At 35.6% G+C, this 25,403-nt stretch overlaps 1 pseudogene; it reads left to right on the top strand.

The window, feature by feature from the left end:
* Positions 1-1,404: 1,404 nt before the first annotated feature.
* LOC143581316 (uncharacterized) lies at positions 1,405-4,042 on the top strand (annotated as a pseudogene).
* The last annotated feature ends 21,361 nt before the right edge of the window (positions 4,043-25,403 follow it).

Below are 25,403 nucleotides of genomic sequence, written 5' to 3'. Positions count from 1 at the left end.
GTTGGTGTGGGCCCAAGGAATGAGTTAATGTGATGCTTGTCGACATTTCTTAATAGTAGGATAGTGAAATGGGTAGGTGTTATTTAGGGTAAAAGTGTCGGTTGATAGTGTACATGTAGGATTTGCATGAAGCTTGAGTTGGTGAGGGCATAGATTAGGTGAGTTATGTGTTGTTTCTCTTCATGGTTGGGGAAAATCGATTGCGTGTGGATATATGGTAGTGGACGGAGGGAGTTGTAGTGATGAGAGTAGTGGTAACGACAGGTTGGTTGTAGTGATGGTTTGGGTGGGGATGTTCAGTGACTTGCGTTTGCGTTTTTAAAGGAACTTGACCAACATTACGTGTGAAATGGAATGTATCATAATTTATAAATCATTAAATTTAAATGAAAAGCTTAAAACATTTATGAAATTTTGTGGACCAAATTTCAAATTGAAATTTCTATGCGAAGCCGAAAACTCTTTATGAATCACCATAGATTATTCGTGTTTCAATAACAACGTGAATATTTCGATATAAATGCTATAGACAAGGGAAAAAATATATATATACATATATATATATATATATATATATATATATATATATATGAGGTATCGAAAATTTGTTTTTAAAACTTAGGGTTTTATAGGAAGATTGAGAAACAAGTTAGTGAACCAACACAATTTCCTTGCTTCAACGACTCCCACTAAATTAAGTATTGCCATGAAAACATCGGGTCATGCTTGCGTCGTCTTAAATATTTTTATAAGAGAAATTTCTAATTAAACGAATCCTTTTAATGTAAATAGTCCATGATTTGTTAAAACTAGAAAATAATAAACAAAAACTGTATATTGAATATTACTATAAGGAATAAAACAAAAATTGTTATGAGAAATCCACAAAACCCTTTATGGGGATAAAATTTACTATGGGGGTTCAAAATAAGTATATTGTATATTATAATTTGTTATGAGGTATCAAGGTATATAATGAAAATCGTTATGAGAACCAAATTACGTAACAATAATTTCACCATAAGGCTATAAGGTATGGATGCCATTATGCCTATGAAAATGTTGATGTGTCATATGGTGCCAACGGTGAGCACCACTCCACTCAAATTGGCACCGCCATCGGTGAAGTTTAGGAGGTGAAAATGCCGATTCTTTTGCCGTTCCATTTGAGAAGTGAGATATTAATTTAGAAATGAGATATTAATAATTTATTCAAATTCTACCTACCTTTGTTGACCATTTCATACAAAAAGTAAAGGTTTTTATTATTTTACAATCTATCCGTTATCAAACGGTTAGTTTTTTTATAATAAATATAATTATAAAACTTACCAAACCATATAAATAAACTCCTTCTTTTTCTCCTTTTTTCATATAAAAACTTACAAATTTCTCTCAACTAAGATGGATTTTACATCCGATGATAAGTCGAGTTCGATCGTTTCGCTTTTTATCCACACAATCGTGTCTGCTGCAGCCGCTACCGTAACGGACGAGGGAGAAAATTTGACACCAAAAACGAGAAAAGCTGCTTTTAATAGAGACCGTGAAGCGGGTCACGAGCGCCTACTAGCTGATTACTTTGACAACAATCCGGTATATGATGAATAACTGTTTAAGAGATGTTTTCGTGTGAGCAAAGAGTTATTTATAAAGATAGCTAAAGATTTAGAAGTGTACCACTCGTTTTTTAGACAATCTATGGATGTGAGAGGTCGTTGAGGTTTTACAACCTACCAAAAATGCACTAATGCACTACGTCAAATGGTGTACGGGACAACGTCCGACGCTTGGGACAAATATTTGAGAATGTCTGAGAGAACAGCACGAGAAAGCATGTACAAATTTTGTAAGTGTGCCATCGATATTTATCGGAACAAAAATCTGAGGAAACCAAATTTGAATGACATTCAACAATTATACGAAGCACATGAATCTAAACAAGGTTTCCCGGGAATGCTTGGTAGCTTGGATTGTATGCAATGGGAGTGGCTTAATTGTCCAACTGCTTGGAGAGGTCAACGTCCGATGCTTGGGACGAATATTTGAGAATGTCCGAGAGAACAACATGAGAAAGCATGTACAAATTTTGTAAGTGTGCCATCGATATTTATGGGAACAAAAATCTGAGGAAACCAAATTTGAATGACATTCAACAATTATACGAAGCACATGAATCAAAACAAGGTTTCCCGGGAATGCTTGGTAGCTTGGATTGTATGCAATGGGAGTGGCTTAATTGTCCAACTGCTTGGAGAGGTCAGTACATGAGAGGTGATCATCGTCATCCAACAGTGTCTTTGGAAGTAGTAGCTTCACAAGATCTGTGGATATGGCATGCGTTTTTTGGTGTTGCCGGTTGTAATAACGACTTAAATGTTTTGAAACAGTCACCATTATTCAATGACATTGAAAGCTAGGTGGCACCAGATTCTTCTATTGAGATTGATGGAGCAGAATATAAATATGGTTATTATCTTGTTGATGGTATTTACCATGATTATGCCGTGTTTATAGACTCGTATTCAAATCCAATCGGTGAAAAACGTAAGGTATTCGCAAAAGCTCAAGAGGCTGCGAGAAAGGATATTGAGGGAGCATTTGGTGTGCTTACAAAATGGCATATAATAGCTAACCCGGCACGAGCTTGGGAACCAAAAGGGTATCAACTGTAATGTATGCGTGTATTATATTACACAATATAATGATAGAAAGAAAAGGCAAGGCAATTTGTACGTAAATTGAAATGGATAATCAACAATAAGAAGCTAGCGATGAACAAAGAATAATAAACTATCAAGAAATCCGTGACGTGGAAACACATCATAACCTTATGTCGGATTTAGTTGATCATATTTACGACCTACCTATGAATTTGTTTTATATATTTTATTTATATTAAGTTTAATGTGTGTAATTTTAGTTTTGTTATATTTAATTTTTAATTAATGGATTTAATTTGGTTTTAACCCCCAACTAACTAACGACTCATCACATTCAATTTGCAATTCAACCGTTGTGTGTACAACGGATAATTTCACAACCTTCCACTATGTAAACTTAAATCACTCCACTGTGTACAACGGATAATTTTCAAACAAATAATTACCTTTAAATCACTCCACAGTATATAAACTTAAATCCTTTCTCAAACGAATACCTTCAATGAATCTAAACAACTCACGACACCCGTTTCGTGACGTTTATCAATCGTCATTTGAGTCGCCTATTTGGCTTCATGTTCCGCCATTTCAATGGACGCAACAACATCGAGTATCCGGTGTAACACCGATGTCTGGTGCAAGCGAATTTCCCGATTATCAACCGATGCCCGACTCTCAACCGATACTCGACCCTCAACCTATACTGGACTCTCAACCGGTACCCGAAACTCAACCGATACCTAACACTCAACCATCTAAAGTTACTAAAAGAAAAACCACAAAAAAAAAGATGCACCTAAAGGATCCGGCCCGGCCGCGAGTCAACATTGGACTACCGCGGAAGAAGAAGCGTTGGAAAAGGACGCGGTAAGTTTATTTTTATCTTTATTAATAATTTTTTAAATCTTAATAAAGCATAACAGACATTGTTTGTGTAGGTTATCGGTAACTCGCAAAAACGGACCGCTTTTTGCAAAGACGTTACTAAACGGTTTTATGAAGTTCAAAACCGTGAAGAATATCGATCCGTTCATCAAATCAACACGAAGTGGCGTGAATTGAGTAGACGAGCCGCAGGGTTTACCGGTATCTACAACAACCTTCGCAAGAACCCCAAAAGCGGTTGGACCGGTGACAACATTCTGACGAAAGCACAAGAGAAATACTCATTCATTGAGGGAGCAAATTTTACTCACTTTTCATTTTGGCCTGTTGTAAAGGATAAACCGAAATGGAAAGTGGTGCCTAGAGTGGCTGAGTATATTAATGGTGGTGGTGTTATTGGCGGTTCGAAACACACAACATCTGATACAACAATTTCGGTTCCGACGCTCGTTGTCAACGAGATCTCAACATGGATGATGTTGATGACATCCTAGACATAAATGAGCCTACCCGCCCTCTCGGGCAAGACAAAAGCAAACGAGCGACCGGAAGCTCGTCATCGAATTCTACGGCGGATAGATTGGAATCGTTGTCAAACAAGTTAGATGCGTTTAACACCAACTATACGGAAATTGAGGAGCGGAAACTAAAAATGAAAGAAAAAATGATAGAGGAGATGAGGAAGCGGGAAAAGGCGGCGACAATGAGAGAGGACTTTAAAATCCTCCAAACTAACATTGACGTTGTTGGTTTTAGCAAGATTATCAAAGTCCAAAATAACAATTTATTAAGGAAAATGCAATGGAAATAAAGTTTTAAATCTTGTTTAACCATAACACATAAACCCGTTTATGTTAAACTCAATCCAGGATCCATATACGATTATGCATGCTAGCAAAACATAACCATAGAGTGTTAACATACATACCTTCAAATCCGAGAAAGAAAGGGATGAATGAGGTTGAATGACGAGCTTCCAAAGGAGGAAACCTCAAGCTTGTATACCCAACGAGCTCCAACAAACACCTTGGTTGCTAGGGTCCTAACACTTGATGCAAGAACCAACCCTTTTTTGTTCTTTTTCTTCTTCTTGTTCTCGGCTTCTATGGAGAGAAAGAAGAGATAGTTGTGTGTGAGAGAAGGTGTAAAATGTTGATGCAACCAAGAGATTATAATCTATCAATTACACACCTTGGATGTATTGGAAGAAACAAAAGGAGGAGAGAGAGGAGGGAAGGTTTTTCCCACCCAAATTTCAAATCACCTTTTATTACTTACTATTTATTTACTTATAATGTTTATATTATAAAACATAACATAAGTAACATGCAATATGTTATTTAACCAAATTAAATAACATCTCTCAAAATATAAATTATCCATATAATTTATTTAACACACTATTATAAATATTTACAAAACCATTTTCAAATATTATAAGTGTTGATATTTATTAACTAGATCATATCTAATAATAAATATCGTGGTGTTTGTCTAGCTTGTTATTGGGTATGACCCGACTTGGATCATAATGTACTAGCCACATCAACTCTAATGTAAGTCTTGGGCAGATTGATTCCAACAATCTCCCACTTGCACAAGATGCATATAAGATTGATGCAAATAGCAAATACCGCCTAACAACGGTTTACTATCCCTTATACGCATGACGAAGTGCCATTCAATAACATCATCCCCTTCAAGTCCCATACTTGAAAATGATTTAGGTGAAACTATCATTTATCGTTTTGTCACAAATGTCATGTTAAATCCAGAGACACAGAGTGATCATTCTCTGTTGATTTAACTAATCAGGCCTTAGAAATTTAACTCTCAACGAATAAGAGGGAAAAATCCCCTATTGACCACATACGTCTCACACTATCACCTTGTACTATACTTGAGCTTAGCCTTATGTACTGACATTTTTCTAAGCAGCGAAGAACTAAGTCAAAGTATAATAGTCAGTGAATATCAAGACCTAATATGTATCTCAGGTCAGATGATACTATGATATTCGCCTTTACTCAAAGTTACTTATGATCACAAATCACAAGGATTCCATGCAGTAAAATTGAGGGCGGGTCATGTACAATACTTATCCCATAAATATCTATGAACCTTGGCAGCAAACCCTTTGCTATATTCATACCTCATGAATATCTACCAATCCAAATTCATAATAGTCTTACTTTCATATTTGTTCCCACAAGTATGATCGACTACGGGCGTTTAGAATAATATAATTACTCACGGATTTAAACATGCTAAAATGGAACATAACTCAAGAACATGACCATAACAAAAACCATATGATTGAGTAAAAATATATTTGTTCCGATATCCAAATACAAAATTTGATCAAATCTAATCACTAGAATATCGAAGTCCTAAGGTGCAAGTATGACCCTCATGCTTCGGTCTTTCAAGGAGCTTCGTGAGTGGATCCGCAATGTTTTGATCAGTGTGAACTTTGCAAATACATATCTTTCCTTTTTCAACTTCATCCCTTATGTAGTTGAATCTCCGCTCAATGTGCCTAGTCTTTTGATGTGCACGGGGTTCCTTGATTTGAGCAATCGCACCCTCGTTGTCAAAAAGATTTCTAGAGGGTCCTGAATGGTCCGGACTACCCCTAGATCGGAATTGAACTTTCTAATCCACGCAGCTTCTTGAGCTGCCAAGGAGGCAGCGATGTATTCTGATTTAGTGGTGGACAAGGCTACCACGTCTTGTTTTGCACTCTTCCAAGAGACACCACCACCATTTAGAACAAAGACATATCCCGATTTTGATCGAGAATCATCTCGATCAGTTTGGAAACTCGCATCAGTGCAGTTTGGAAACTCGCATCAGTGTAACCCTTTACAACGAGTTCTTCCTCACCAGAGCCATATATCAAAACATATCCTTAGTCCTCCTAAGGTATTTCAATATGCTCTTAACAGCCATCCAATGGCTGGTTCCCGGATTTTGTTGGTATCTACTTGTCATTCTCAAAGCGCATGACACATCCGGTCTGGTGCAAATCATGGAATACATGATGGATCCTATAGCATACATATATGAGATTCCATTCATTTTGTCTTGCTCATCGTTTGAGCTTGGACATTGAGAAGCACTCAATATTGTTCCTCTTTGAATGGGTACGAAACCTTTCTTAGAGTTGTCCATCTTGAACCTTTTCAAGATTTTGTCAATGTATGCACTTTGATTCAAACCTATCAACCGCCTTGATCTATCCCTATAGATCCTTATTCCCAGAATATAGGCGGCCTCACCAAGATCCTTAATGGAAATACAGCTTCTAAGCCAGGCTTTTACACCTTTCAAGGTTGGAATGTCATTTCCAAATAGTAATATGTCATCGACGTATAATACTATAAAGGTAATGATGCTCCCACTAGCCTTTTTATACACACAAGCTTCGTCAGCGTTTTTGATGAATCCAAATTTCTTCACTTCATCATCAAAACGGTGATTCCAACTTCTAGATGCTTGTATCAATCCATAGATTGATTTCTTCAACTTGCATACCTTATTAGGATGTTGTGGATCGACAAAACCTTCAGGCTGAACCAAATAGACATCTTCATTAAGATGCCCATTTAGAAAAGCAGTTTTAACATCCATTTGCCATATCTCATAGTCATAATATGCGGCTATGGCAAACAATATCCTTATAGACTTTAGCATCGCCACGGGTGAGAAAGTTTCATCATAATCAACCCCTTGAGTTTGAGTGAAACCCTTTGCTACAAGTCTAGCTTTATAAGTATCCAAGTTTCCATGCATGCCAGTTTACTTCTTGAAAACCCACTTACTTCCAACCAATTTGGAATTAGGAGGTGGAGCAACCAAGTCCCATACTTGGTTGTCATGCATGGATTGCATCTCAACGTTCATGTCTTCCAGCCATTTATCACAATCAGATTGTGACATTGCATCTCGGTATTTGGTGGGTTCATCAGAATCTACCACATAGAATCCATCCATGAAAAATCCATATATTTCAGGTGGGGTGCTAATTCTACCAGATTTGCGAATGTTTTGTGTGTTTTGATTAACCATTTGATCATCATCAACAACCTCTTGTTGATTACTATTTTCAACCAAACGTGTATTGGTTTGTGGTTCTCGATCCTCTTCAAGTTCCACATTTCTATTTGCTCCTTCCCTAAGGAACTTTCTTTCCAAGAACACAGCCTTTCGAGCAACAAACACTTTATGCTCGTTTGGATTGTAGAAATAATATCCCATCGAATCTCTGGGATATCCTACAAAATTACACATAGTGGATTGGCTTTCAAGTTTGTTTCGGGAGTTGTTCTTGACATAAGCCTCACAACCCCATACCCTTAAATATGATAATGATGGAACCCTTTCATGCCATACTTCAAAAGGTGTCCTTTCCACTTTCTTGGTTGGTGCCATATTTAGAATACGCGGAGCAGAGATCAATGCGAAACCCCAAAACGATAGAGGTAATGAGCTTCTAGGCATCATGGATCGAACCATATCCAATAGAGTTCGATTCCTCCTTTCAGACACACCATTATGTTGTGGTGTTCCGGGTGGAGCAAGTTTTGAGACAATCCCACAACTCCTTAGATGATCTAGAAATGCATCATTGAGGTATTCACCACCTCTATCAGATCGAAGTACTTTGATTGTTTTGTTCAGTTGATTTTGTACTTCATTTTGAAGACTTTGAACATTTCAAAGGCCTCATCTTTGTGTCTTAACAAGAACACATACCCATAGCGACTATAGTCGTCGGTAAAGGTAATGAAGTATCTTTCACCATTTCTTGTCATTGTCTTAAAAGGACCATATACATCCGAATGTATGATACCTAATAAGTCTTTCGCCCTTTCATTAGTTCCACTAAAGGGCTCCTTGGTCATCTTTCCTAATAAACAAGATTCGCACTCATCAAATGAATCATCATTTGATTTCAAAAGACCATTCTTTTGAAGTGTACGAATACGATCCTTGATTATGTGACCGAGGCGACAGTGCCAAAGAAAAGTTTTACTCAAATCCAATTTGAGTCTTTTGGTGTTAGCTTGGTACAACGAGTTATCAATGGATGTATTATCATGAACCAATTCATAAATGCTATTAAATGGCATTGCTTTAAAATAAAAGACATCATTCATGAATACATAAAAACCATTGTTTACAAACTTGAAATCATAACCAAATTGTCTTAATACAGAAACAAAGATAATATTCCTAGTCAAACTGGGAGAATACAGAATGTTTTTCAAAAGAACTTCCAAACCATTCGGAAGCTTCAAAAAATAATCTCCTCGGGCTTGGTAGTCAACCTTTGCTCCATTGCCCATGAAGAGACTTATATCTCCTTTATTGTAATCACTTCTTCTTTTGAACCCCTGCAATGAATTGCAGATATGAGTTCCACATCCGATATCCAATACCCATGTGTTAGAAGAAATAATATTAAGATCAATTTGGATCATAAAAGTTGTACCTGAGGTTTGCCCCGCATCCCTCTTAGCTTTCAACTCTTTGAGATAGGTCGGACAATTTCTCATACAGTGACCTATCTCCCCACAACCAAAGCACGGATCCTCAACGCTAACCTTTAGCTTCTTAGGCTTGGATTCCGCCTTTGCCTTTCCCTTGAATCCCTATTTGACTTGCCCCTTACCAACGACAACCTTTGCCTTTGGTTCCGGGTGATGCCTTTTTCTTCAAGCCACCCTCATTGATCGTGAAAACGGGTAAAACCTTTTTACCCATTCCGGCTTCATCTGTCTTAAGCATTGCGTGAAGCTCACCAATGCTTTTGTCCCATCCGTTCATGTTGTAGTTCATAATGAATGTCTCAAACCTTTTAGTTAAGTCGTTTAGGATCAAATCTGTGGCTAACTCTTTTGAGACGGGACAGTTAAGCCATTTAAGCCGATCAATGTGGCTTTTCATCTTAAGTACATAAGATGAGACAGATTGGGTTTCTTCCATATGACATGCATGAAGTGCTCGAACCGTTTCGAAGCGCTCTACCCTAGCTTGAGTAAGGAACATTTCCTTAAGCTGGGTGATCATGTCATACGCCCCATGATTCTCGAAATCCTTTTAGATCTCGGGAATCATTGTTCCCAACATGAGGCAAGAAACTTGCACCGAATCCTCGGTGTATTTCAACCAATCCGCATAGGCATCCAAGTAGTTGACATCGGGTTCATCGGGAATAGGATCGTCCAAAATATAGGACTTCTTATCTTGTTTGTGAACATTTCTCAAATTTTGATACCAATCCATAAAGTTGTTAAAGTTTAGACGATCCTTGTCCAAAATAGATCTCAGTGATAGATTATGCACATGAGGGATCATAGCGTTCTAAGGATTGTTTGCGGCCATCTATAAAAGAATTTAATAAAGTTCAATTTAGTATTTTCGATATCAATAAATTTTAATCATTAATACCCTTTAATGTATCCAAACCAATTATTGATTAAAATCTAGAACCCAACGTTTCATCCGAATAGTAGTTAGGTGACCTTTATCCCACTATTCGAATTAAAAAGGTAATCAACGTTTGACGATTGCAACCCTTTGCAACTTCTAGTTTTATGGGATCGGTTAAACATCATATGTTTAGTTGGCATGTTTAATCCCATCAACACCTTTGAACACCATGTTTCAGTGACCCTATAACCATGGTTTCCAAATCAAGTCATCCTACTTACACACAAGTGGTTAGCTGACCCTTATCCCACAAGTATTGTAAAACCACCTCAAGATCACAAGTTTTCTTGAATGTGGTTAGGTGACCCTTACCAAACATCAAGTCTACAAGTGACTTAAGTGTCGTATAAAAGGATGGTGTTCAACTTGTTTTAAAGGGATTTTAGTTTTCAAAAATTCTAGAATGGAAAACTATTTAATGTACCTTCCATTTGCATGCATTCAAATGTATGGTACCTTTGAAAACCAGTTTTCAAATTCCTTTAAATAAAACCCATTTTATTATGAAATCATTAATAGTTAATAAAACCAATTTTATCACTTAATAATTTCAAAGGAATCACTTTTATGCTAGTTGTCAATTTTAATTGTTAACATCCAAACATGAGAAAACAATAAACATAAATCAACCACACAAGCATAAAATACAAACACAAGTCCATAACCATAACCACCTAGAATGACAACACTTGTTGACCAAAACAAGTGTGCCAAAAGGTCTCTCCTAAGGGACGAGAATGACACAAGGCATGTGTCGGTGAACTCCCACTTGATCCCGCATCCATATGCTTCAAGTGTCCACCATGTGTTGTGACTCTTCCACTTTATTTGGGCTTCCATTTGGGCTCCAACTTCAGCTCCTAGCTTCCATGGGCCTCCAAGTTTGGGCTTTGGTCATTGGGCTAAAATCCCCTCTTGGACTATGAGGTCTATTAAGGCCCAAAACCAAAACCGTAACCTTGTTGCATCTTCTTTTACAAAAGAATATATCCTAATACATTTTTCTCTAAATAAAAGAAATACAACTAATCTACTAATTATTACAAACTAATATGAAATAAATAAATAGATTACAAACCCAAATAAATGAATATTACAACCAAATTGAATATTGAATAAATCACAACACAAACACACATCCAAAGGTCATGGCTAGGTTATGAACATCCAAATGCACATCCGAATATGCAAGGTCTTAGAAGACAAAAATGGTTCCCCTCTTACCCATAAAACTTTCGACCAAGAGAAACAAAACTGAAAGTTTCGGGTTTTGTCCAAACAAAATAATTAATCATCCATATGACTTAATTCTTCAAGATTATCACATGCATGTAAAGTATAACCTTAAGGAACCAAGGGGTAAGCAAAAAACAAAAAACTTTCAGCTATATGGTGAACCACACCATAAAACCTAAAAATTTTAGATCTATGAAGCATGTATCCATATAAGTGGCTCTTGATGCCATTGTTGGGTTTTAGCAAGATTATCAAAGTCCAAAATAACCATATATTAAGGAAAATGCAGCGGAAATAAAGTTTTAAATCTTGTTTAACCATTACACATAAACCCGTTTGTGTTAAACCCAATCCAGGATCCATATACGATTATGCATGCTATCAAAACACAACCATAGAGTGTTAACATACATACCTTCAAATCCGAAAAAGAAAGGGATGAATGAGGTTGAATGACGAGCTTCCAAAGGAGGAAACCTCAAGCTTGTATACCCAATGAGCTCCAACAAACACCTTGGTTGCTAGGGTCCTAACACTTGATGCAAGAACAAACCCTTTTTTGTTCTTTTTCTTCTTATTGTTCTCGGCTTCTATGAAGAGAAAGAAGAGAGAGTTGTGTGTGTGAGAGAAGGTGTAAAATGTTGATGCAACCAAGAGATTATAATCTACCAATTACACACCTTGCATGTATTGAAAGAAACAAAAGGAGGAGAGAGAGGAGGGAAGGTTTTTCCCACCCAAATTTCAAATCACCTTTTATTACTTACTATTTATTTACTTATAATGTTTATATTAAAAACATAACATAAGTAACATGCAATATGTTATTTAAGCAAATTAAATAACATCTCTCAAAATATAAATTATTCATATAATTTATTTAACACACTATTGCAAATATTTAGAAAACCATTTTCAAATATTATAAGTGTTGATATTTATTAACTATATCATATCTAATAATAAATATCGTGGTGTTTGTCTAGCTTGTTATTGGGTATGACCCGACTTGGATCATAACGTACTAGCCACATCAACTCTAATATGTGTCTTGGGCAGATCGATTCCAACAGACGACACGGACGAAAGGCGTAAACGAGCATTAGAGGCGTTGCAAGCTCAAATTGCCAACAAATATGTGTAGTTATTTTTTTTTTCTCTTTCTTATTTTACCTTTTAAGTTAAGTGATTTTTACTTCTTGGTATTTTATCAATGAATGCAAATTATTTTTATTTATGTTTTAATTTAGTTATATTAAATTAATTTTAGATTTATTGATTTGAACAAGATTCATGGTGGTACATGAACATTCTCATAATAACAAGTAAACAATGCGGCAATCGAGATGTTGAAAACATTAGTCCACATATCACCTTTGCTCTTATGCTTCTAACAATAATATATGGAGGCAACCGGAACGCTTGCATTCGACAACTTAAAGTTGTTGACATATATAACACGGTTTGTTGGCCTAGAGGAAGAACATTACAATTCAATCATCCCAGGTTAGTAAATCACCTTCGATTCTTGGAAACTTTTTGTCAACTGATCGTTTCATAGTGTTTCTCCCCCCTATGGTGGCTACAAACACATCATAAATTCAACCTTTAAAGGATTTTAAATAACGGGATCCAAATTAAGTTTGTGATCCATAAAAACATCATAAAAACAAACTTTTTTGGTAAGGTAAGGATACCTTAGTATAATATGAGTGTGTGTGTGTGTGTATGTGTATATATATGAAAGTAAGGTAAGGATACCTTAGAATATTTTAAGTGTTTGAGTATGTGTATACATGATATTAAATGAAGTAAATAAGTAAACAAATAAGTGCAATGAACAATCAAGTACGACAATCACATATAAGCAACACGTATAGGTACCCTAAAGCAAAAACTATAATAAGCCGTTACGTATAACCGCCTATCCTATAGTCATGGCTTTGATACCAATCTGTCACACCCCGATCAAAGGTGGCGGAACATGCTGGGGTGCAACGGATTGCACAAGAACACTATGAAACTATTGAAGTGACAATATTTACTCAACTTGTTTATTCCATTCAATAATCACAAATACCACTTGTCCAAGATAAAATACAAATAATTTCATATAATCATAAATTCATTAAAGTATCCTAAAGGTATGATCTAAGTGGTGAGTTTTCAAACTTCACGAGCTACCTAAGAATAAACCTGAAACATGCGTAAAAGTATATTTGATCAACATGAATGTTGGTGAGAAATACACTACTTTTGACGTATGTATATAACGAGGCAAAAATCACAATTCACATGTGTAAATAGAATAATGCAACAACCATTGTAAATGTAAAGTAAAAAACTATGGCTCCTTTCTATTTGCTAACAACCAAATTACTCGGAGAATGATGCCCTATTATATTAGCACAAGGCTAAAGTAGTTAGAGGTGCGTATGATCATACTTATTGAGGCGAAACAATAACATTAATATAAACGCTTGTGCACATAATCAAATTGAGCATAAACAAAGATTGAGCAAATATTTGTACAACACATAATGTTGAATTGTGGATTTGATAATGAGATCATAATAACATGTAACTTTGAATATGGTACGCATGCCACCCCCAAAATTATAAAAGCGTAAAAAGGGGGAGTGTGATTACTCACTTGTAATAAGTAACTTGAAGGATTAGTTTGCGATAAAACAGAAAGGTAAGTTCAACGAGCGAGACCTAAATTGAGAGATCTTGAGTTAGAAGATGGTCTTAAAAGCTTTAAAGTAAAAATAGTATGACAAGTTAGATAAATAATTAAAGTTTGAGGGTTAAAGTGTAAATACATAGGAAATTAAAGTAATGGTTTTTAAAAAGTAAGTTTGCTCGAAATCGGGTCTCGGTATTCTCGTCCATTAGTTTTAACCTTTGTTAAGTAAATATGTGGGGATTGGTTTAATGCAATAGTGCATGACCCCTTGTTAGATATACCAAGACAGGATTTTAACGAGTGTTCGGTTAGTCGGTTCGGGTCTTGATAAATTGTCAAGTCCGAAGCTGACTTTCCAAAGTGATAAATATCATGAGATAAATTGTTTAAAATAAAGACTTAGCCAATGTTGGAAGTTCTATTAAGGAGAAACTTCAAAAATCATTGTTAAGCGAGTGTTTGGTTTTATCGGTCCAAGCTTGTTATAAGATCAAGTTTGATCCGACATACCAATTACTTTAAGAAAACATTTATAATTAGTTTGTAAAAGATCTTAAAAATATAATGTGAGATTCGGTGGCCCGAAACACAACTAGTATGTTTTATGCGAGTGAACCCGGTTTATTTCGGATTTTTTGGTTTGGTTGGTTCAAGACTTGGTATGTGACCAAGCTTGGGTCCAAAAAATCCATATTATAATAAAAAATACAAAAATGTATATAAAAGAACATAAGCAATTAAAACTTACATACAACTTGTTTTAAAACAATTATCATAAAGAGTTAAACGAAAGTTCAGTTTCGGTTCGGTCCTTGACTCGGAATGAAACCGAGGATGGTTGCCGCATACCCAATACCATGGAACTTATTTAGTAACTTTAAAAATTATAATACACAAATCTTACATGTAACACATTATTAAATTATTTTATATATAAAGCATTTAAACGAGACTTTGGTCTTGGTTCGGTCCTTGGATCGGAATAAGACCAATGATGGTTGCTACATACCCAATACCATGAAACTCTTTAGAATAGTCATAAAAATGATAATACTTAAGTTTTACATACAACATGTTAAAAATAAAGTATTTAAAAAAAGTTCGGTTTTGGTTCGGTTATTGACTCAAGATGAAATCGAAAATGGTAACCACATACCAAAATACCATTAAACTATTAAAATAATTTGGAAACAAAAATAATGAAGAACTAAAAAATATTAACAAAACTAAAGCATAAATTAAAGTGTTTAACAAGGATTGCAATAATCCTCCACGTAGCCTTGCCTAGCAATACACCTAAACCGACAAGGCCGGATAAGGGAAAACCAAGGAAACAAGGGAAGTATGTTTAAACAAGATATAATACAAGCTTTGATTTACAAGAATTAGTTAGAAACAAAGATTATTATGAGTTTGACCTTGAGAAGTCAAACTACTAAGAATGTGAAAGATAAGTTAAGAAGGTAGATGGGGAGAGTGTTTGAGGTGAATGAGCAACCAACAAGGAAATGGTCTTGTTTATATAAGGAAGGAGTAAGGGTTTGGGTATAATGTTTCTTTCAAGGTTTACATGCATTTGGATATGTTTAAAAGGTTAAACAATGCACAAAACAACAAGATAAAGGAGCTGGTGACCAACAGGTAGGCCTAGACGTTGTGCGACCACCCTTCTCTTGTGGCCGCACGGCGTGGCGCCCCTAGGGGGGGTCTTTAACTTTGATTTTTGACGATTTGGGTCCCTGAAGTTCGTCTTAAGCCATTTTTAGCCATAAAAGGGTGTTTTAACGTGCCGAAAAGGACGTTTCGCGATCCAACAAGTGTGAAACAAATTCGTAACATAAAAACCACTATTTTTATTTATATCAAAGAATCCGAATGATAAAACGGGTCGGGTTTGTCGTAAACAAATACGATTTAAACCGAAAATGACGAATGTCACACTATTATAGGCTGCCTAGGCTATCAATGAACCTTTGTTAATGTTGGATTTTGATCGGGATTTACTTTTTGCTATGGTATTATGAGTCAGTAAAGAGTTTGGTTTTATTAAATTGATGCATATGTGTGCTTGGTTTTTGTTGATAAGTTTTGATATTCCACATAATCCTTGGTGATTGTTTCATAGAATAAGATTTTGTAAGGTCATCTACTGTGTGTTTTTGACTAGTTTATGATTAATTTATAATAAGACATTGGAACACTATTATTAATCAAACAAATATAAAGTGTGTTGCTAATCTAGAATATTATAAGTTGATAGATCATTTGACAGGTCTTTATTGATTAAGATTGCTAGATTTAGTTTTTCGTAACAAGTCCATATAGGCTTGATTGGTTAACATTGTATGTCGAGTCAATTGAATTATTAAACTATCTTTGATTTCTGCATTGTCAGGTAGGATTTTTTATAAAGGTACTCTTTCATAATCAATCAGGTAACAGTAAGGGAGTCTAATATTTAAAACTTGTTTGCTTAAAAAATCATTAGAAAACTCATAGGTGTCTTCTTGAGAAGGACAGGGTCCTGTACGGGTTTTCACTTAAGTGTCTATTTTATGATCACAGTTCCATAACAAGTATTTCCCGATTAACTGATAACTGCAACTTAGGGGATTCTAGCCTAGGTGGTCTAAATTACTTGTCTTTTCTTAATTAGTATTAATAATAGTTTAATCTTAGTATTTTATCAAAACCACCCTCAAATAATATAAATAAATAGTCGTGTCAGTTAGTCAAGCCTAATTAGCTAGTTTACGTAATTAAAAGAGTCTCGTGGGTTGGATATCTGGACTTATCTTTACAAGAGTCGATCGGTTCACTTGCCGGCTAGTATAGTCGTGTTTTAGAGAGTCTAGAGTATTAATTAGTGTCTATTTTAAGCTAAATTAGTTAATAGTTATTCAACTACTTTTTGCTCATCAATTTTTCAGCGCCGTTGGCGGGGAGACAAGTAACGACTTAAACTCGGATTTAACTCATAGATTACAAGTAACCACCTTGGCTAGAATACTAATGCATCAATTATCAAATTGTAGGACAATGCTAAGTTATGGAACCTGAATCTTAACATATATACTTAGAGGGAAACCCAGCAGGACCATTTACCATTCTCAAGGATACACCTATGGAACTCTAATAAGCTATTAAAATTATCAGTTTAATTAGGCTCCCTTACGGTCGCAAATTTATTTTATGATTGTACCTCTATAAGAAATCCTACCTTACAGCGCAGAAATCAAAGGTAGTTTAAAGAATTCACTTGACTAGATAAAGAAAGCTGTTAAATCAAACGTAGACAGACTCCTTACAAAGAACTAAATATAGCAATTTAAATAACCACAACTTATCATATAATTTATCACCTTATAGCTATTTAGATTAGAAGCACACTTTGGTCTACTTTATTTTTTAATATTGTTCCTATGTTTTATTGCAAAATGTAACATTCGTCAATTTTTGAACCCTAAAAACCCGAACCATTTATTTCATCTTTCGTTCCATGTATTTTTCGAACGTTCGTTGTTAAATAAGATCTACGAACTAATATTTTATCTGAATATTTATTGCTCACTTTATTACGTGCACTCGATTTTAGTTCATTTATTTTATAAAATATTATAACTATGATTCATGTACAAAATTCACCCTTAACTATAGTTTTAACATATATTGCACCCACCTTCAAACTCTAGGGACTAAAATGCAATCATCCAAAACATGATTTCTTGTCCCCCCCCCCTTTCACCATCGTTAAAGCCGACACCCCCCGCCACATCTTTCTTAATCCTTAATTCACGGCGAAATCAACGTAATTGACATCTCCAAATAATTGCTTGATCATAAACGCCTCCTACCGACAGTCTAATTGTGGTAAGTGATAACATATTGACAACTTTAGACTCATTTCTAAAACTTAACAAATTGCGGCTTTGATCACCCTCATTTCACTATAAGTACTCGATTAAACGATACCACACCACCCCTACACCAACGGCATTCAAACCCCTAACTCAATTATATTAAACAAAGCCATCCCGACCAGTTTCGAGACCAAGTCAAAGTCGGGCCTTTTTGTTCTTCATTCTTCATCATATCGTTACCATTTCAAGTAATTGAATCATGTATTCAGTTCTTCATCTAGGGTTTGAATTGGGGAAGAGCAAGCTCAAATATTGTTTATACATTAACTTTCTGATCTTATAATCAGCTTAAGACGCTGGCCAAATGGTCAGTGCCTGTTCGGTAAAGTCTGAGAATCGGCTGGGGGCGCGGGTTCGAGTCCTCATGCCCGGTTTTGTACTTTTATTTTTTAAAACCTTATTTTTAAGATATGAAATCTATTATATATTTGTAATATTTAATAAATATTAGTATAGCAAAACCGAACACTGGACCCGGTTTCTTAATTTATTATATATATATATATATATATATATATATATATATATATATATCCTTTAGTAAATTATTTATAAATATATATGTTTATATATATCCTTTAGTAAATTATATATATATATATATATATATATATATATATATAATTAAAGAAAAAGAACTAACATATTATTTTCACCACTCGCTTAATAAGCTATATTAATATCCTATTGATGCTCGAAATAAATGATCATGTAACTTTTTCATTATATATATTATTGTATATAATATATAATATTATTTTTTTATTGAAAGATCGAACATAAAATTTCGTCATAATAAGAAATATAATAATAATAATAATAATAATAATAATAATAATAATAATAATAATAAACTTAACTATCATAATAAATAGGCTAATAATATTCTAATTAAAAGTTTAGTTAAAACCTGACCAAATCCGAAATCCGCCACTTTTATTATTTGCTCTTAGTTTTTATTATCGTTAACAACTAGAAACTTTGTCGACGTGTCCCGACGAGCTCAGTTGTTTATATCTTAATTTTTATCACCATCTCGTCTTCGTTAATACACTCGTTAATGTGAGTTTCCATACCCCTTCTTATCTTTTTATATCATATTAACATTACCTATGTTTTTTGACCACATCTATTCAAACACAATTAATTATATGATTATGTGTGATGATTGCATGATCTATGACTATGCTCTATGTGCTTATGTGTTTATTTTATGTTTGGTCGTTGGTATCTCATCCTTATCGAGTGTGATCATACATTTACCCAACTACATTGAGTTTGTACTAATAGGAACAGGTCCACATCTATTTAGTTGATTACATTTTCATATAAATTGTAATGCTCAACATTAACATATGAATTATGGTTTTTATCAGTATATATGTCAACTAAAACTTATGTATTTTCACTTACATTCGTGTTGACAAACTCTATAGTTATACATACTACAGGTACAAGTAATTGATATTCTTTAAGATCGAAGAAATTAGTTTTACCTTAGGATATTTATTCAAAATACAAAAGCATGATGTATTTGTTCTTATTATTGAATTCGTGTACTTGTTTAATGCTAATGAAATTAAATAGTTATTGTCACATTATTTAGTGTCTTTTGAGCTACTGTCCAGTCAATACGTTACGTCCCGGCATGGTCCGCTACCTTTGGTCGGGGTGTGACAGATTGGTATCAGAGTCAAAATCTATAAGACAGGTGGTGAGATTTAACGACCTTGTAGCATGCTTAGGGTCCCTATACGTGATATAACTTTACATGTTTGCACCCTAAATTATATTGTTAATTACAGTAGCTTAAATATTATTTAATGATTTGATATTATTCTTGTACACAAAAGCGCACACAACTCCGAGGCTATGCCTCACTCTCAAAATCGTTTTTAAAACCCCATATATTATTTTAAATTGGGAAATTCCTTAAAAATTCCCACCATTTTTACTCCCCTACATTTGAGGATGATTCGTGTGACGATTATGTAGTAACTGTAAGGGGGACCCACTTTTTCTTGAACCCTTGCCACCAAGGCTTGCGAGCCTAAGGAAAAGCAATGAGTATAAATCTCAATCAAACGTGAGACCCGGTTACTTTCCTGGAGTGTTTGGCGATGGTGTGAAACTTACTAAGCCAAAGCATATCACACCAAACGTCCACGAATCTACTAACCTCATTGTATCAAACATGGTCATGTGAAAGCCACACCCTTAAATTATAACCAAATTCACAGTGATACATGGCTAAACTTGGTTCTTCCTTATGATGTTTTTGTTGAAAGAATGGGTGGGAAAAGCCATGGTGATACATGGATACCCTAACCATTCACCTCAGCGCTCTCATCTCGTTTTTAATCATTTTAAATATGTTGTTGAAAAATTAAGCCATGCTGATACAAGGATATTTCAACATTGAGATTTTTGTAATTTTTGATTTTGTTATGAATGATTATTTTCTCAAGCTCATGATGATTCATGTACGTCTGAACCCATTATTTAAGTTTTACTATTTCATTTAGTTTTCAATTTCATCAATATTCCAATTTAAGGTTAATCAAATTTTTATTTTGTTCCCTCATGAATTTTCACAAAATTCAAAATTTCACATAGTTATACAATTTATCCCAAGACCTAATATATTTTCACGTTTCATCCTTGTAGCATGTCTTCTTCCGGCCTCATCAACCGTAACCGATGCATCGGCAACTCTGGCCGTAGCATGTCATCTCGCCTTGCTAAGTGAATTGTGGAAACCCTCCCAACAATCATATCCCAGCTCCAAACCGTGAATGCTGCTGCCACACCCATGAATCCAACCCAATTTCTTGCTGCATCAAGCAATTCACGAATGCTAACCCAACCGATTACGTTTGAGCCGAGGGTGCTACCACCCTCCTCCAATGGTTCGAACATATGGAAACTGTGTTTCTCCATTGTGCGTGTCCGAAAGACAAAAATACCACCTACGCCTCAAGCGCCTTCAAATCGAGTGCCTTCAATTGGTGGAATGGTAAAAAGTATGCTCTTGGGGCTGAGGTTGCCATGGCATTGCCATGGGACGATCTCAAGAAACTCATGCTAGAAATGTTCTGCCCAAAATATGAATTCCGTAAGTTTGAAGATGATTTTTGGAACTTGAATCAAGAAAGCGGTGATAATACCGCTTACAATAATCTATTCCATGAATTGAGCATTCTGATCCCGCGTATGGTCACTCCTTTGGAGCGGACCATTGTAAAATACACCTCGGGTTGCCTTTGCAAATCCAAGATTCCGTCCTGAGCCGTGACCCAAAAGTCCTTCATGATGCCATCACTCTACCCTTCATGACCCAAAAGTCCTTCATGATGCCATTACACGAAAAAGTCTAAGAAGCCCAATGTTAAGCCTGCACCCGAGCCCACTAAAGAATCCAAGACCGAATCCTCTAAGCCCGAATCCTTAAGCACAACAACAACTCTCTCCACTATCTTAACAATAAAAGAAAGTCCAATTCCCAAATATATGTCTTGGCCCAATCACAAGCCCAACAAGCCCAACCCACCAAGAAGCCCTAAACAAGACCCCACCCTTTATGTAATACGTGTAATCTCACCATTCGCCTAACCTTAAGTGTCGTCAATGTACCTATTGCGGTAACTTTGGTCACATCTTTACGAAATGCCGTGTACTCAAGCAACCCATAACTCAACTATTTACCTCACCTCTTACCCAATCCTAAACTTACCTTCTGCTCAACCATTTACTCAAGCACCCTCAACTATTAGAGCTTGTTACAATTATGGAGATACTAGCCATTATTGCAATGCATGCCCAAGACTCGTACACATGAACCAAATTCAATCCTACCCAACCCAAGCCACTCAATACCAAGCTATCCAAGCCCGCCAAAACTCATCCAACCGAGCCCAAGTTAACCAAACTACTCAAGGACAAGTGTGATACTGCCACACCCCAACCTAAGGCGGAAATGTCGGGGCTTGAGCTAACTGCTCACAGCTCTCAAGGTAATATCATGCAATAATTAAAAGGTGACAATATCTATTTAATTTAATTAAATATACAAATATATTCAAATATAAAGTACTAGTGGGGCATAACGAGTGAATACCGATGTAAAGTATCTTACTCGGGATAGTTGATTTTTCGGGGTTGATGATTGATTTGATTAACAACATAGTTTTTATGATTAGACTTACGCTTGTTGTTGTTGTTGTTATGAGGATGAGTAGAGGTAAATGAATTTAAATTATCGGAAAAGAAGTTAATGAACATGATTGAATTATGTAACATCCCATTTTTCTAGTTCGGTTAATAAAATGAAAATACGAGTTATTATGAGTCGGGCTAGTGTTGGGTCAAATGGATATGGGTTATGGACTTGGGTTAGGAAGGAAAGAGGAAAATACCATGGGCTTAAGCCCATGATCCATAATTATATAAACCTTAATTACCCATTTATCATTCATTTACACATATTCCATACACCACCAAAACACACACTTAAGCTCTCTCTCTCTCTAATTTCTCTCCTTTCTTTAGCCGAACCAAGATAGAAACTGATCCCTATCCAAGGTAATGATAGTATGATCTTTTATGAGCTTAAAACCGTTAGATTTAGTCACGAAACGACGAGCTGACACTGTTAAACCAATAAAGTCATGAGATCCGGGTGGAATCGGGTATAAACCGAACCTAAGATGAGCTTAGGGGTCACCCTAGCTCAGATCTGGATCGAACGGGATGAAAAACGGTGAAAACGGTGGAAAACGAGTTAGATCTCGTTTTTCCGGTGAAGCCGCGGTTTTCCGGCGACGGTGGCGGAAAGGCGGCGGGTATCAGAATGATGTGTCAGAGAATGTTTCTGACATTCTCTGACCTAACCCTAATTCATTAACGGGAAGTTAACGAATTAGAGGTAATTCGTTAACGGGAAGTTAATGAATTAGAGGTAATTCATTAATGGGGAGTTAACGAACTAGAAGCAATTCGTCATGTGATTCATTAAGGAAGAAGATAACTAATTAGCTCATCCAGTTCGTTAAGTCAAGATAACGAAGTAGGCCAGGATAGCGAACCAGATAACGAATTAAGTCATGTTCAGATGACGAATTGGAATAACGAATCAGATGATGATAAGGGACGAATCAGGGTAACGAATTAAGGAAGATCACATAATGAATCAGAGGCAATTCACTATAACAAATGAGTTAACTAATTAGAAAATAATTTAAAATCCTAATGGAAAATGTGTTAAGACAGATAATGAAAATAAAATTTTAAGACAGCTAATGGAAAATGTGTTAAGACAACTTAACCCCAGCCAGGGGCTCTGCCCCTTGGCCCCTGCTAGGGGCTGCCGCCCCTAGAACCCCGCTGCCAGGGGCGCTACCCCCGGACCCCCGTTCGTTGAGGGTAATAATTACACTAGAAACACATTATAGGTAGTGATAGTTAAATTGATACGTGTAATTGTTATACAGTTATTCGCGCATAGCTAAAGAAAGGAATAACAATTAATAGTGAACGTAACCACGTTCAGGTGAGTTTCTAGCCCCACTTCCTTGTTATGTTTTCGGGGCTGTGTGCATACTCGATGTGATAGTTAATACACTTACCTTAAGCGATAAGTATGTGCTTGGTATGATTTATGTATGATGATTGCTTGACGGTGCGTGAACGATCTTCGGATATTTCATGTACCATCAGGGGGTAGTTAAAGATATGATTGATATATTTATATGATGTATGAATGATGTATATATGTTATGTATGTTATGTTGATAGTACGTGAACGATCTTCGGATATTGCACGTATTATTAAGGAAGGTATGTAAAGACATGTATGATTTCAGTTGCACGAAACATAAGGACCAGACCCTAATAATATCTGTGAGGATAGGGACCAGGCCCTAATTATATATGTGATGTTAGGGACCAGACCCTTATAATATATGTGAGGTTATAGGGCGGAAGGCTCTTGAGTAGTATGGATAGTTATGCATGTAAAGTAAAGTATGAATGATGTACACACCTTCGGGCATGTGTGCAAGTGTGTGAACTGATTGTATGACGTATGATTAACTAGAACTCACTCAGCGTAGCTGACTTTTAGTATGCACGCATGTGAGTAGAATGAGGCAACTGCTTGAGGGGAAACACATGGCATGGAATTGAAGACACTGGCGTCTCAAGGAAATGTTATATTATTTAAAAGACAATGTTTTACGTTTAAATAATTTAAATGCTCGTTAAGACAAGAATTGATGGTTATGTAATATAATGGTTTGAAGTTATTATTATTCCGCGAAGTTTTAATTAACTCTGATATTTAGAACCGTGGTTATGAGTAAATCCAACGTCCAAAGTAGGGCACCGGTAACGGGGCCTTACAAATTAGTTGTATTAATGTTTTGAAATTGACTTCACATTCTAGAGATTGTAGCAGTTAACTCCTTGGCTATACGAGTAGCCATACGGTGGTCATAAGAACCAAGTGATTGATGTCAAGGACGACGGTGATTTCATAGGGAAGACTTTCTATGAGCATCAAAAAATAAAATTTATAAGGTGAAGGATAAGTTGAGGAAATCATTTAAATAATAAAAGTTTAACTGTTTTGGATAACTTATAACAACTTTGCTTTAAGAAGTGAGGGTATTTTCGTCATATCATGAGTACTAAAGATAAAAGTTTATGACGTAAGGGTACATAGCATATATACTTATGAATTGATGAAGTCAAAATGATCAACGTGATAACTAGATGAGGAGATGAGGTCAGTTTCAAAATTAATTTTTTTTATTTGATTAGCAAACTTTATAATAAACTAACGAAACATAATTGTGTGCTGGCCTCCCATGAGCTTACCATGGCAGTTTGAATGGCCCAACGAAACTAAAAAATAAAAGTAACTGAGTTGGACCGCCCATGAACGTTACATGGCATTTTAAATAGTCCAGCAAATTAACGAATTAACAGTACAATAGAGTTTGTCGGCCCATGAGCGTTACATGGCGCTTTTATCGACCAAACTAAATAAAAAATAATCGAGAGAGAAGTATGAGTAGTTGGAGCATCTCGTGAACCACCACACATGATAAACCCCAACAGAAATAACATTCAAAAAAAGATGAGGAATGGATAGTAGGAGTGCCTATGGATACCATGGATTTTTCACCCAACTAACCATTTAAATAACAAAACACAATAATCGGAATTTACCGAATTTAGCCATGAACCACTGTGAATTCGGTCGTATTACCTAAAGTCAACCTAAGGTGTCAGTCGTATGACAGCTATTTTCCACTTTGGACAAGAGGAACTTGTTATACTACCTAGCCTTAAGGTGAAAGAGAAAAACAAATGTAGAGAATTCTTAAGGAATTTCTCAAAAATAAAAGCAATCTACTTGATTTAAAATATTTAAGATAAAAAGATATTTGAAGGTTGAGACATAGCCTCGGAGTTGTGTGTGTGTCCGCGACAATATAATAATAAACAATC

The sequence above is a fragment of the Bidens hawaiensis genome, unplaced genomic scaffold (assembly GCF_021521415.1).
Source record: "Bidens hawaiensis isolate Kalapana, Puna unplaced genomic scaffold, B.hawaiensis_p1.1 tig00030873_1, whole genome shotgun sequence".
In the NCBI taxonomy this organism is placed as follows: domain Eukaryota; kingdom Viridiplantae; phylum Streptophyta; class Magnoliopsida; order Asterales; family Asteraceae; genus Bidens; species Bidens hawaiensis.
This window is presented reverse-complemented; position numbering and strand designations above follow the sequence as displayed.